Raw genomic sequence first — 15,598 nt, 5'->3', positions numbered from 1 at the left:
CTGAACCAGTTCCATCTCCCATGGTTCCTGCTTCTCCTAGGACACTCTGGACACCAGGTATTGGTTTACTACCTTCTTCCTTGGACCTTCTTCCTTGGTCCCTCCAGCCTTGGTGTGTTAGATACTTCCAGGTGTTGCTGACTATGAGTTACCTAGCTGTCACCTGTTGACATTTAATTACTTCATCAACTATCAATTGTCAACTGACTGTTCCCAGATTGGAACTGTCAGAGAGAGAAACCGGACAACTACAGGGTGAGGCAAAAGTAGGTTTACTGTTGTGAGTATACATACAAAACAGAGTTTATGCTTGTATTATTATTGTATGATTTTCCATACAAACAACTGTACTTTTGCCCCACCCAGTGGAACCAAGGAATTTCAGGGTCCAGCACCATTTCCTAGTTCTCAAGACCAAGATGAACTCCAATGGCACAAAATAACAAAGCTGTCATTGTGGATTATTTGATGGATGTTGTGTGAAAGAGCTAAGACTATAAGGCCACCAAGGAAACTGAATTCTGCACATCATCTAAGAAGGAACACAAAAAGTACGCTGGCTATGACCTGTTTATTCCCCACATAGACCACTAATGATTATTTATCATGTGGATTCTCTCTGGCTGTTTAACTCTTTTTTTTTTAATGTGATGATTGTTGGGAGCATCTGTATCTGGCTAGACAGGCTGCATGAGGACAGATGCAGACACAGCGATACACAAATGGGGTGAAGATGAAAGTCTCCGTGGAGGAGGGCCTTTTCTGTTCTGTTGTTTGTACAGTTACTGAGCGAAGAGTGCTAGCATGCAGCTCCTCTTTAATTGCCGGGTTTCTCTGCTGTGCACACAATTCCCTTTCTGCAGTCATAGCAGTTTCTCAGCAATGCTGGTGGCCAAAACTCCCTGGATGGTCTAATCCCTTTGGACCACGAAATAGGTTAAAATATACAGGCTTTTTATATTTATATACCATGAAAATCATACTTTGGGTCTGGCTAGGTCTCCTTTCCTTACAGACTTCATTTGCTATAAACTCATTGCAACTTAACTGAAAGAAGAAAAGAGGTTCCAAACTATATTTCGTATAATGTTTATAATTTGATACTTAGGAGAGAAAAAAAACACAGTCTTTTATAATTGGGGCTCTGCTTTTATTACTACCTTCTTTTCAAGTCGAGTTTTTCAGAAAAAGAAACACTTTTCCCAAGAGGTACTTGTATCATTAGTTTTCTAGGTGAAAATAAATTCATCCCAGTGTTTGCCTCTTCATGGTAAGGCAGTACGGGGGAAGAGCGTGAACTGAGTCTGAGAGACCTGAATTGGAGTCCGGGGTCCAAACATTAGCAGCAGTGTCAGCTGAGGTAAACTGAACTCCCAGTGCCTCAGCTTCCTCATGTCTACAGCAGGGGCAACAATAGAATTATCATGAGGAGTAATGGCATATTTGTCTAAAATGCTTACCAGAATGCTTGACACCTAAGGAGTCTGATATAGATTAGCTATTCTCATTGTTATTTTTATTCTTAACATGTCTACTTATTTTGTATGGATTTCATTAGAAAATGTCTGCTCCCATTCCAAATAAATTCCTCCTTCAATTACTAAGCATAAAAATCAAAATTAGGCTTTTTATAGTAATCAACTGAACGTCCGTACATAATTATTTTGTGAAGGTCATATACACTGAATCTAATATAGGAAAAATTATTACTCCTCTTCAGTAAATATGTACTTCAAACCAAAGACTCCCACCAAAATTCATTTTTTCCCCATTCCCCTGTGTGATTGATTTAATATACAGGAGAGCAGCCCAAAAAGGAATGAAACCGTCTTCTTTCCTGTTCTCTCTCCCCCACTGCAGGCAAAGTCCTCCGCGTCCTCTCAGCTAGCCACGTGTGTATTGTTTTCTCCCCAGTGACTCTCTACCTTCATCAGCTCCCATCTTCTCACTCTTCATTTACTCTTTAGTTTCAAATAATTTTATTCAATTTAATTAGTGTCAGGAAAATAAAGATATAATATTTCGAAAACACAGTTCAGCTTTTTAGAAGTTCAAAATTAGAAAACTTTACAAATGTCGATGCCCAATTATGAAACAAACAGTTAAGAAATACAAGAAATAGGTTGTGAAGTTGCAAAGAACTGAAAGAGATTACATCTTATTGGAGGGATTTAGAAAATACTTTATGGAGTAACTCTGGAAGATGATTATGGTTTCATCATGAAAAGATAAGAATAACGTACACAAAGATAACCCAGGAATGTCAGGGGTGTTTTGGGGGATCGTGAAATAATCTGATTGCCTCATAAGTAGAGGTGTAGCTAAGAGTGAAAAAAGATTATTTGGACTATTTGGTAGAACGTTTAAGACATTAGAATAAACAACATACACATGACTAACAATAAACAAAAAAAGAAAATTTTAAGGCAAGATAGCAGTGTTTAATATTGTAATTTTATATGTTGCCATTTATTTTTCTACCCGGATTCAAACGCTAGAAAATTACACATGAAATATAACTCCAGGCAAAATATAAAATTAAAGCATAAGCTCTAGCCAAATTCCTCTACTTAAAAAGCATGCATTTGTGTTATTACCTAAAGATTTCAGCAAACAGTGCTTTTTATGCTTTAAATTCTTTAGGTATGAAAATATATTCATACCTGTGTGTTTGCTATGTGCTTAGTCTCATTAGAAGCCACGAGATATGTCAGAACAAATAAATTGCATTCTCTTGCTTCTTGTAAACATAGGAAGAATCCAGGCATTTGGGTTCAATTCACTTGATAGACAGTTGGGGGATTTGTCCTTTTAGGAAACTTCAAGGATGAAAAAACTACTATGTTCTATATTACATGTGAGAATATTAAGGGAAGAAAAATACATATTTTATCAACAATTGAGAATTAATAAACAGTCTCATTAAAAAATCCAGTTGGTGTAGTAAATCCCTGCAAGGAAAAGTGGGTCATTTATATAAACAACTGCTTTGCAAAAACATATATTTGCTAAGCCATGTTTGCAGAGATGCTGCTATGATAGCAACCTTTTTCCTTCATTCTACCAGCACTACCTGTACAATCACTGAAGTCAAACAAATCTATTTTCCTTCATGCCTTTTCTTTCCCTTGATAATCTTATCAAAAATTAGCCATGTTATTAGTCTTTTCCAACAATCAACATTTGACTTTTTTGTATTCTCTCTACAGTATACTTGTTTCTTATTTCATTCATGTCCATATTCTTTGTTCTATTTAGATTTACTTGTTATTCTTAAAAAAAAAAAACTTCCTAATGAGCTAATGCTGATTGATTTTCTGCTTCATCTCTTTTCTAATACATGAATTTAAAGATAAAATTTTTCTCTAAACACAACTTTCCCTGAAGCCTCTAGGATTCAAAATGCAGTATTTTTGTTATCATTCAGTTAAACCTATGTTGTAATTTTAATTTTTACTTCATTGTTCTATGGGTTATTTTAAAGCTCATTCTTAATTTTAAAAGGTTAAAATTCTTGTTCTAGTAATTAAAAATCATTAATTTCTATGTAAATCGCATTTTAGTCAAAGGACACACTGTGATGCCAGCCCATTGAAATTTGCTGAGATGTACCTCATGGCATAGAATATGGCCAATTGTCGCAAATGTTCGGTGATTGACAAGAAAGTATATTCTGAAATTTGGAGTATAGTGGTTTAGGTATGTTAATCAGATCAATTTTATTTACATTTTAAATATTCATAGAGGAATTGATCTTTATTGTTTTGTTGAAAAGCTTCTACTTTATCTTATACAGTTTGAGTCTGTGTTGTTAGTTGTCTTGTTCTTTGCATACAAATTTAGAATTATAACTTCTTTTTGAATTAAATCTTTAATAATTTTGAAGTGACCCATTTTATCTTTAGAGATCCTTTTTGCCTTAAAAATATAGTTGTCTCACATTATAATAGCTAAACTGGTATTCTTTTGGTTAATATTTGCATTTGAGTAGTGTGATTTTTTACCATCCTTCTGATTTCATTCTTTCTATATCCTTATGTTTTAAATGTCTTTTGTCAACAGTATAAAACTTTTGTTTTTTTCATTATGATAATTTTTATCTTTTTGTTGGAATATTTAGGCTTCTAATTTTAAATGCAAATTTAAATTTAATGTCATTACTGATATATTTTGTTTAAATGTCTGTCTTACAATTCTAATTTTTTGCATTAATTTTTCCTCTTTTATTTCACTTGCATTAGTTTTTACTCTATTTTCTGTCTATATTAGCACAAAGTTATATACTCTCTTACTCTTCTTTGAGATACTGTAATATTCTTTTATAGATTAAGACATGATTCCTGCTTTATTGTCTAATACTCATTGGCTCTTTAACTTTTGCCTTTGCAAGAACCAAAGAACTTTTTAACTCCATTTACCCCTTTTCTGAATTAAATTCCATTGTTGTAATATACTGCAATCTAACTGTAAACTCAGGAAGACACTATTAATTAAGAAAAATATTCATTTATATTGATCACAATCTTTTTCAAATTTTTGTGCTTTTTTACTTGTATCTAGAAACTTTATCTTGAAATAATTATTTTTTTCTGTCTGAAGAATATCTTTTCATATCTCCCCTAGTACAGATCTGCTGATTTTTAATTCTGTAGGTTTGTTTTTGTTAAAATGTCCATATTTTTATCTTTATTCTTGAATGATATATACTTGCAGATTGGTAAGTATTTTCTTATAGAATATATTGTTATTAAAAAGTCAACTGTTAATGTCTTTAAAGATGATCTTTTCTTGGTGTTGTTGATTAGGTTTGTACTCTGTTTTTTTTTACCCTAAAATAACAATAGATTTAATTGTCAGTAATTTCTGATTTCAGATTTTAAGTGATTGAATGTTTTTCTAGTTAAACTCTTGAACCAATGTCAGTGAATTGTGAATAAATACCATAAATGTTCAATTGTGACTTTGCAATATTTTGCTCTAATGATCTTATATATAATTAATTTGTAGAAATGCTAAATGCTTATTCAAAAAGAATGCCTATTATCTGACAGTACAAATATCAGTATGTATCTGTTTAATCGTTTCAAATTATTCAAATTCTTTTTAGTCTCATTTAATCTTGTTTATTATATCAGACAAAGTCATCAGTCTTTCATTATGATCGTGATGTTATATAATTTTAAAAGGTTTTGCTTATGTGTTGTTCTAATATGATTCCATTCATAAGGGTTCAGTCTATTCACTGTAGATTTAATATTTTTCAATATAAGATGACCATTTTTGATCCAGTACAATTCTTTTTGACTTGAATTCTCTTTATTTTCATTATTATTGTTACCTCAGCCTCCTTGTTTGGTAGTAGTTGAAATGATTATCATTTTTATCTTTTTATTTTTATCTTTTGTATAACATGTTCCTTTAAGTTGCACTCCTTGTATAGTTGGACTTCAGTGTTGAGTCTTTGTTTCTTAATAAGAAATCAATCCATTCATATTTTTATTATTGCAAAAGCATATTATTTCCACATAATGTTAAATCACTGATAGGTTATTGTAAAGTAATATGAGTTCTTAAATGCCACATGCTGTTCTCAAAAGGGGAAAGGCTAAATTATTTAATGTCTAAGGATAAGTATTATCCTATATACAATAATACTTCTATATATTTGTATGGTAATATGTAATTTACAATGTATTTGTATAAACATATTAATAATTGTATAGAAAGCAAAAGGTTTGTTACATACTCAGTATTAATTACATTTTTATAACATTGCATTGAAATGTATCAAAAGTTCTTCCTAAAACCTCAGAAATAAGTAGAACAGATCTTATCTGATAGTATAAAAGAAGATGCTGTTCACAGAAGTGGCCTTATTAGTACAGGATTATACATCTTTTAATAGGAGAGATTGAACTTGAACCCAATTCCAAAAACTTCAGGTACATTGTTTTACCTTGAATTCTAAATTTCAGTTCTATTTCTGTAGTTTGCATTAATGCAAAACAATATACTAATATAATCTCATCATTCAAATTTAAAACATAGGGAAATCACTGTTTCAACAACATTATACCATAAAGAGGCCTAGATAAAGCTTTTATTGTTTCTTAAACTTCTATGAATCTAGATAAAATTAAGATATATTCTTTTCTAGCTTTTGTCTCTCTCAGTTGAGTGATTCCACTCTACTCCAAAACATTGGGAAGAATATAATGAGTTATAAATGTCATCTGGTTATGGCTTAAGGAAATAGGATGTCGTTTTAAAGGAAAGGACCTTTCTGAGCTGCATCCTTAGCCAGGCTATTTAGGGAGGTGACTGGAATCATCCAGCCTGATTACAGGGGGTTGGACAGGAACTGGCCTGGAGTTTTGTGAAAGGACAATAACAAAGTGGCAAGCTTTATGAAGCTATAGAAAGAATTCCATAATTCCATGCACTCTAATTTCCATAGGTCAGGCATGCACAAAATCATTCTAAAAATGATGAATTAGAGAAAACCTTCAGTGATGAGTATCAGCTAACTGCAATACTAATATATGTTGAACATATAAACAAGCAGATGTTCTAGTTGAAATATTTAAGGACATTAAAAGCCTCTTTCTTTTTAGTTCAGTGCTATTTAAAAAAAAAAGTTCTCTGTGACAGCTGGTCAGATAAATGGAGAGAAAAATCTTAGCTCTAAAAAGCATGGTAGAGTTAGAAAATTTCAATGCATTCTCGTTGGCACTAATGCTAAATGCATAGTGCATATAACTCCATTATACTGGTATTCCATAAAAGGTCCTTGAGGAAATGCTAATAGATATTCTTATAAAAATTTAATACTTTAATTTTAATATTATATTAAGAAGTATCAGACATATTTTGTTTCTTTTCATTATTTAAAAAATGCAGTATCTTACATGTTTGTTTTCATTAACTAAGTTATACAAAAAACATTTCTGTGGCTAAAAGGAGAAAACTAAAGATCTTGTGGTTTTCAACTATAACCAAGTGAAATTTTAAAAAGTCAGATTGAACAACTGTGCTTTGTTTTTAAAAAGTTAGTAGGGATAGTGATGATCTATACAAGATATAAGCCTAAAAACATTGGAAATAGCTGAATTCAAGATTAACAGTTTGTTACTGTGTAGTTTATTTTCTTTTTATTATAACGAATATATATAAAATAGGATTTTCATATTGAATAGCACACAAAATAAAATACAAAATATAAAATAACTTGAATTCTCCATTTTCATTTGTTATAAAGTTAAATGCATCACATTAGAAGACAAATTTTTATTATTTCTTATAACAATTCAGGTGCAAAATCATTTTTAGATGTCTACTACATTCAAACTGTTTATTATAGCTTTTGATTCTCTGTTGGTTTTCTACTAATGCATTATAACTTAAAAATATTTCTATGGCCTGATTAGTTAGGGTAATATACCTAAAATATTGAGAGGCATTTATATATGGATGAGAAAGAAAAAAATTATATCTACCTATCCGTCTGTCTGTCTATCTACCTATCTGTCTATCTATCCATCTATCTATCTATACTTTGGAATCAAAAAGCACTAGATTTAATTCTTAGTTCTTCTGCTAGTAGCTATATGGCCTTGGGAAACTAAATGTATGGACTTACTCAGGGACCCTTAACCGTACAAGGAACACCACGGTGCTGCAGCTCGCTTCGGCAGCGGACATGCTGGAACTGGAGAGGGTTAGCGTGGTCTCTACACAAGGATGATACACAAATTCGTGAAGCATTCCATATTTTTAAAAGAAAAAAATACTACAACTGGGAGCGCTGGCATGGATGCTTAGAACTGGAAGGAGCATCAAGATAAATATTCCAATACTATGAATTGTTTAAAAACACCTATGCTTCAAACAGTGCTGCTTGAAGTTTGTTAACAGACACTGTCAAGCATCTATCATATTGAAAGAGATGTGAAGAAGAGAGAATATTCGTGTGTAAAAGAATGAGGTAAGTATTCAATATATTATATTATCCAACTTTCACAAAAATGATATAAAATATACTTTTATTATTATGCCTGAGGCTCAGTAAAGCTAGAATACTTGCCAGAAATCACAAAAGTGATTTCTGAGACTGAATATTCAAATGGACAATGGGCAGACCGTATGAAAAACGGAACTCTGATCCACAACCTGCAGCAACCAGCTCAGGAAATCAACTTCATACCTACAGTAAACAGCCCAGCAAGCCAATCTGCATAACTGAAACTTCCAAGAAGCCAGATTTCTATCCCTAATATTCTAACAATCCAAAAAGCTAAACGGTAACTCCTGTAACAACCAGCCCCAAATGTCTAGGACTTGATTATTAATTGACAGCTTCCCTAATTTACTTTTAACTCAGGACTGGAGAAATTAAAATATGACTCCTTACCGATCACATAGGATGCCTTGCTTCCAGTTAACCTGCCTATAGCATCCTCAGGACACCAGCCTCTAATCATGGTGCCCCTGAAGGCTTCCCTGTTTCCACTGTACATAACTCTTTCCCACTCTTCTGCCTGCCTTTGAGTCTCTGCCAAAATACAGGTGATGGTGACTGGCCCCTTTGCTAGCAAGCTATCAGTAAGTGGGGTTTGTCTCTCTCATTCAGTTTAACTTATTTATATCTACAAAAACTGGTAAACATGGGATCTAAGAAATTATTGTATTGAGCAATAGGCCACGTGTACAAGAATATTCGTTGTGACACAGTTTATGACAAATGCCCATTGATAAGAGAATAGTGGCATAGTTATACAATGAAAATTGAAACAATGAAAAACCTTGCAGTGATAAAAATGAACAAATTACATCTATAGACAGCAATGTAGATCGATCTTCCTTTCACAGAAAGGGTATCTGTGATTATTGAAAGGGCCATGCAGGGGAGTGCGGCACACAAGCACCTGTATTTATTAACCTGGCTGAGAGGACATGGGTCTCCCTTGATTCTCAATCCAGACTCTTTTGCTGTAATATATTCCTTTCCCAGGATAAAGGTGACAATTGTTTACTGAAATTGAAGTTGATTACAATAGTTATGGGACACTTGTAATTTCTGTGGGATTGATTCTTGCTCTATGCTGAGGAAAAAAAAAATTTCTCTCCCGGGAGCATGAATTCCCTTTAAAATTCACTTATACATTTCTGCTTCAAGCCAGGTTTGTGTACCTCCTACAGGGACAGCCAGACTTTTCTGCTCACAGCTGCTGAGAAAGAATGACACTTACTTGCTCTGGAGTTTTACTGGATTTTTAATGGAATTCTTGCCCATGAATGCAGCAGGCAAGGAGTGAGGAGTCGTTCCTTAGTCTGTGACCAGGTTTCTCCTTCCTATCTAACCTCTTTCTTAACCCATTAGGAGTCAGAAAATTATCTCTGAAATTATATCAGAGAAGTCCATATCTCTATTATATAATGAAGACTTATGGGGAAAAGGACAAATGACTTCTGGTGGGGTCTTGGTGAAAGTTTCATGGAAAGATAACAAGAGGGCTTGAAGTTATAGCAAGTTTTTTATTTATTTATTTATTTATTTAAACATTTTAACATGTCAAATGGCCTCTTTAGCCTTTCACTGTTTTCTTTTTACTTTTTATGTTGAAATAACTTTAGACTTCCAGGAAAGTTGCAAAAATATTATACAGATTTTCTACAAAGCTTCATTCAGAGTTTCTTATATTAACATCTTAGGAATATATGCACGTATGCTGACCAAGCATATACTCACGTTATATTTACATTTCTGTATCTCTATGTTTGTGTGTGTGAAAAGCAGGAACCCATACTGATATCCCTGATTCTAATCCAACACTACAGGACTAAAACTTCTTGAGGTCGGGGGGAGAGGGAGGAGGGGAAATAGTAAGATTTTAATGGCAGAAGAACACTTTAAAGTAAACAAAAATATAGAGATTCAAAAACCTTAGTTCTACTGAAGGAAATGGTCAGGTTTTGCATTGTTTAGGTGGCAGAAGGAGGGTTACACTGTGAAAAATGCTGCCAGTAGAAAGGGCAGGGAAGACCAAAGACTGATAGGTGTACCGATATATAAGGCAGAATGACACAGTTAAACCCATATATCATATCTGTTTGACTTATTATTAAACATAGGACTGTAACTAAAGCTACATTCTAATATTGAGCAATACTTGCCTTATTGGGAATTCAGTCTCAATCATGCAAATTTTTTTCCTCCTTACCCATGATTCTCACCTCCCAACTGCATGTTTGCTGAACACTCAGAAATGTACGGTCCTGCTTCCTAAGAGCTGGAATGGGATCAGCTAGATTTGATCCATTTCCTCTCTCATGACCTTGGCAGCATCTGGGATGTTCTCTGCCAAAATTCCAGTCAGCTGTATAAAACCTGGTGCTTGGAAATGAGCAGACATGTGAATTAAGTGTGTGGGTGCTATTGTTTGGTGAAAATTTATAGGTTTCCCTTTTGAGTTTCAGATTTATAAACAGCATGAACAATAACCTGTTTGGCATAAGGTTGTAATTTTATTCAAGAATGCACATCTAACACTGCAAAATATCAGTATGCTTTTGCATTGAAGAAGTCTCCTTTATGATTTATGCAATTTTTACAGTTGGGAATGTTTACTGATTCTGCTGATTAACCTGAGTGTACCGGTTTCCTGATGTGTGGGACAGTTTGTCCTTTTCTAATGACTCAACACTAATATTTCACAGTGTGTCAAGCCTCTACACTATTCTGCTGGGCATAAAACTGAGAACAAAGTTGAACAAGGTACAGCACTCATGTGACTCTTCCCTATACCATTCCATATCGAACGACTTCTGGCTTCAGCTCTAATAATAAAAAAAACCTTGGAAGTCACCACTCTTGTCCTTGAAATGAGAAAAAGGTGGACAAGTTGAAAATCAATCATTTTTCTTGGATCCATTAGTGAAGTGAGATTGCAGGGCAAACCACCACCTTAGAGAGACAGATGGAAAAAAGATTACCAGTGCATTATTCCACTTGGGGGAAGGGCATTCCTCCTACTTCTGCCCTTCCGCTTCCCCACACTTGACCAGCACACGAATAGGCTCCAGCGTAGAAGCATACTCAGGGAAACCCGAAGTCAAGATAGGAGACAGAAACACTGACAGAGCAGGAATCTGAAGCCTCTAGCACTTACAACTACAGCAAATATTAAAAACAGCCCTACTCCCAGGCAGATTAACATAAATCCTTACACTAAAGTCTTATTTACTTCCTTTCCTATCATGTGATACCTCATATCCAGCTTTAAACAAAAAATTGTAAGATGTGCCAAAAGGCAAAAAAAAAAAAAAATACACAGGCTAAAGAGGCAAAGTAAAATCAGAACCAGACTCAGCTATAATACAGATGCAGGAAGTACCAGAGAATATAAAATAACTATGATTAATATATTGGGATTTTGATGGAAATGTAGATCACATGAAGGGACAGATGGGTAATATAAGCAGAGAGATGGAAATTCTAACAAAGAATCAAACGTGAATGCTAGAGATCAAAAATGCTAATGAAATGAAAAATGCCTTTGATAGACATTACCAGTACACTGGACAGGACTGAGGAGAGAATCAGCAGGCTTGGAGATATAGCATTAGAAACTTCCCAAACTGAAGAGCAATGAGGAAAAACAATAAAATAAAATAACAACAACCCCAGAATATTCAAGGCCTGTGGAACAATTTCAAAAGTTGTAACAAATACATCAGTGTAATACCAGAAGGAGACATAGGAGAGAATGGAGAAGAAGGATTCAAACTGTGACCTGGCAGGATGGGTTCACACCTGGGGAAGTAGATCGAGATGCACTTTAACTGCAACATAATCAACAAAAGAGAAAAGCAAACAAAATATAACCAGAGATGTTGAAGTTAAGAACAATCTAACAATAGCCAGGGGGGAGTGGGGAGGGGACAGTAGGGAGAGGGGTTTACAGGAGCTACTATAAAGGACACATAGACAAAATCAAGGGGGAGGGTGGAGGTGGGGGAGGGAGATGGGTTTGGCTGGGGTGGGTTGGAGGGATGGGGAGAAAATGCAGACAACTGTAAATGAATAACAATAAAAATTTTTAAAAAAAAGAAAAAAAGATGCACTTTGGGCTGGAGGAAGCCACAGAACCTTAATGAAACAGAAACAAGACAACAGGTCAGAAATGGGATCAAGAAACTTGATCAGATTTCTTCATTTTTCAAGCCATTCCAAAATCTAATTTTCCCAGCATCTGGGTACCTGGAGAGGCCTCTTCCTGTAAGAGTCAGAGATTCTCATCATGTTATTTAAAGGTCATCCCAGGCAGGTATGGGGCACAGTTTTTCAGCTCTTTTTGTGTCACCATCCTGCTACTTACATCTCTTCTCCTCTTGGATTTTCCCCAGGAAACCAACCTTCTCCAGAGACAAAATCACAGCACGGATGAAGAATAAAAGAAGCTAGAGCAACACATACCGTCTTTGGTCCTTTCTCAAGCACCTATGACATCCTGTCCTTGGTTTACAACACATCCTGAGGCATACAGTCCGTAAGAAAGCATGATGTTTTTCAATATTATGATAACCTATATAACATTTTTCTGTATCCAAATCCCCATCCTGGCTTTCAAGGCCCACTAGGCTAAATGCCTTTAACTTCAACTAGGAGGTTAGCATAGGTAAAAGGCTTTTCAGTGGCATTGCTGAGTGTGCTTTTAGGGAGACAAGACTGGTGGCAGATCAGGAAATATAGAACTAATTCATATGAAGATGAGGAGGGTCTGAACTGAGACTCGTGAAGTGGAGCAGAAGAAGACTAATTTGATGAAAGAGAGAGGACTTGGGGCCCAAATGCAGGTTGGGGAGAGAAAGAAAGAAAAGCTTATATTTGAGGAATATATGAATGGAATATAATGCCTAATGAAGGGACATTATTTTTATTTTCTGTGGGAAGCAAATTCACAAATATGAGTGGAACAATGAAGAAATCAGCCTAATGAAAATAGAGTCTGTGTTTTTAAGAGATAAGTTTTCAAAAAGTAAGGGAGGCAGGTTATGAAAAGCCATGCAAGTTTGACATATTTGGAAAGGATATCACAGACAAGAAGGAGCCAATGCAGATTCTTGAATAACATCATGCAAGAACTTGAAGGGTGCATGGGAAGGGGAGAAATGGAGGTAGAGATAAAAAGTCTTTGCAAGATCTCAGGCATGGTGTGAGTAGCACTAGAACCAGGTAAGGGCAATGAGAACTTGGAGAGGTCCCCATGTTGATCAAAGGCGCACAACATATACCTCTACCCTTGGGTTTCTCATCTATAAAGGAAGAATAGTAATCCTATCGCCACATATTTATCGCAAAGCTCAAAGCTGCCGTCAAGTATAATGGAGATGAGTACACAGTTTGAAACCAGACTTTGTGGATTAAAAGCCCAACTCTGCTACTTACTGGCTGAATATTCTTGTGCAAGTTGCTGAATACCGTGTGCCTCAGTTGTTCCATCTGTAGAATGGAACTTACAATAATACCTACTTCATAGGCTTGTGTGAAGGTTTATGGAAAACATACACACAAAGAACTCTATTCAGTGTATAGCAAATGCTATATAACTGTTTGCTATAATTACATATATGGAGTACCTCACTCAGTACCTAACACAATGCTCAATAAATAATATGACTTGTATTTTAAAAATATAATTGTTTGGAAAAAGTATAATAAGTGTGGACTTATTAAAGTCCATCTAATTCAATTCCATGTAAGACTCAGCATCTACAACTTCCCTTACTGCATCCTTGCCCTGTAGTCATCTAGCCTCTGCTTGAACAATTCCAACAGCAAGGAGCTCAGAAAGACATTTCATGGAATATGCAGGACTTCAAGGTAATATTTACTGTCTCAACCTCTCTCTAGCCACTGACAAATAACCATGAATAACGTTTGCTGGGGTATTCTCAATAGGAATCATAAAACCAAGGCAGTCAGCGAAAGGGCTCTGCCCTTCCACCAGTGGTGCACTCCTATTTTCTTTAGTCTCTGGCTCTCCATAAGGCACAACAGGAGCTGCTTATTTCCTTTTCTCTGGCCAAGTCTTTTGGACACTGGATTTTATTCTCTATCACTTTTCACAACTGTATGAGTATTATAGGCTTCCATATCCTTGTCCAGGTTAAGTAATTTCCTGCTGCAGTACTTGGTGGAAACATATGTTAAAAAAACACCCTAAAATTTGGTAATTCATGTAATTCAAAAAATATTTATTGAACATACACCAAATATCAGGCAGTAAGTTGGAAGATGAGAGTAAAAATAAATCAAGTATCAATCTTTACTTCTAGGATCTCAAGTCTGATTGGAAAAACAGACTCACATGAATAAATAAAATGTAGGACTGAGTATAAAATCATTTTTAATAATAATAGGCTACTAGAGTTTCCCTCCCGAGACTCCTGGTCTTCACTTCTTTTGGTTTATTCAAACAATGGCCATTCAAATCCCGGAATAAGTAAAGTTAACAGGGTTTGTCTGAGAATTTGAATATTGGCGAGAATATTCATGGTGGCTTTTAGCTTGGAACTTTTAGACATATGATTATAAAAATGATAATATATGTACAGATACCAAGGAATTTAAAAATTATAAGAAACTTTAACCATGAATTTGAAGGCTGCATTAAATACCTGCAATAATTTCTTCTACCATCTAAGTTAATTTGTGAGAAAATTGAAACCAAGACCAATGGAGAAACTGGCCTGAATCTGTGGAGGTTGCATGCAGGAGCAAGGAGAGGTGATGAGTTGACAATGGAGCATTTCCAAAAAGATGCCTTACGAATATTTGGAAATCTGCAATTAGGGTACAGGGCCAGCCATGGAGACTATGAAGACATTTCTTGAGCACTGACACAGTTATCCTGCTAATGGGTTAAATCTCTACAGGGTCATTGTTTAGAGAGAAGAGATGAGAATCAATTGCCAAGTCATGCAATAAATAATCATGGCTTAGTAAGAGAAGAAAAACCAAAAAAGTAGAGAGAAAATTTACTTGTAAAATAGAAGAGAACACTGTCATAGAACATCAAATAGGAGGGTTTCAATTGAAAAAGAATGGTCAGCAAATTTCTATCTTCTGGATTGGTCAACATAATTGGCCAAATGAAGCCCTTAAGAAAATTTATAAGAAGTGATTTCTGAAGAGTAATGACTGCGGAAGCCAGAATTCAAGGTACTAAATTGGGGACTGAGGCTTAATTGTCTTATTATCAAGTGCTATTATTTATTTTTGGGTGGGCAGGGTAACTGGTAAGACTGGAGCAGTACCCTTGACCTTCTGCTATCATGGGATGACTCCTCTAGCTCAAGGGGAGAGATTCAGACTTTATAGAGCTTGATACTGCTCTGAGCTCCACCTACTAGATTGTACAACCTTTTATTTTAAAAGATTCCTGATTATTGTGTCTAAAGTTAATGTGTTTTATTTTTCTTGGAGGCTTCCAGCCAGATGCATATTTTCCACCACCAACTGGTAGTATTTATTGGACATGGGCTACTTAATCTATGCTTTCGTACTCAATTAATAGCCCTGGGTTGAGCTCTGTGT

General features: G+C 35.0%; 1 pseudogene; it reads left to right on the top strand.

Moving 5' to 3' along the window:
- The first annotated feature begins 7,682 nt into the window (after window positions 1-7,682).
- On the top strand, window positions 7,683-7,775 carry LOC112301032 (U6 spliceosomal RNA; annotated as a pseudogene).
- Window positions 7,776-15,598: the final 7,823 nt, after the last annotated feature.

This window comes from Desmodus rotundus, chromosome 2 (assembly GCF_022682495.2).
Source record: "Desmodus rotundus isolate HL8 chromosome 2, HLdesRot8A.1, whole genome shotgun sequence".
Lineage (NCBI taxonomy): Eukaryota > Metazoa > Chordata > Mammalia > Chiroptera > Phyllostomidae > Desmodus > Desmodus rotundus.
The sequence above is the reverse complement of the archived record's forward strand: the minus strand, read 5'-3'. Positions and strand labels throughout refer to the sequence as shown.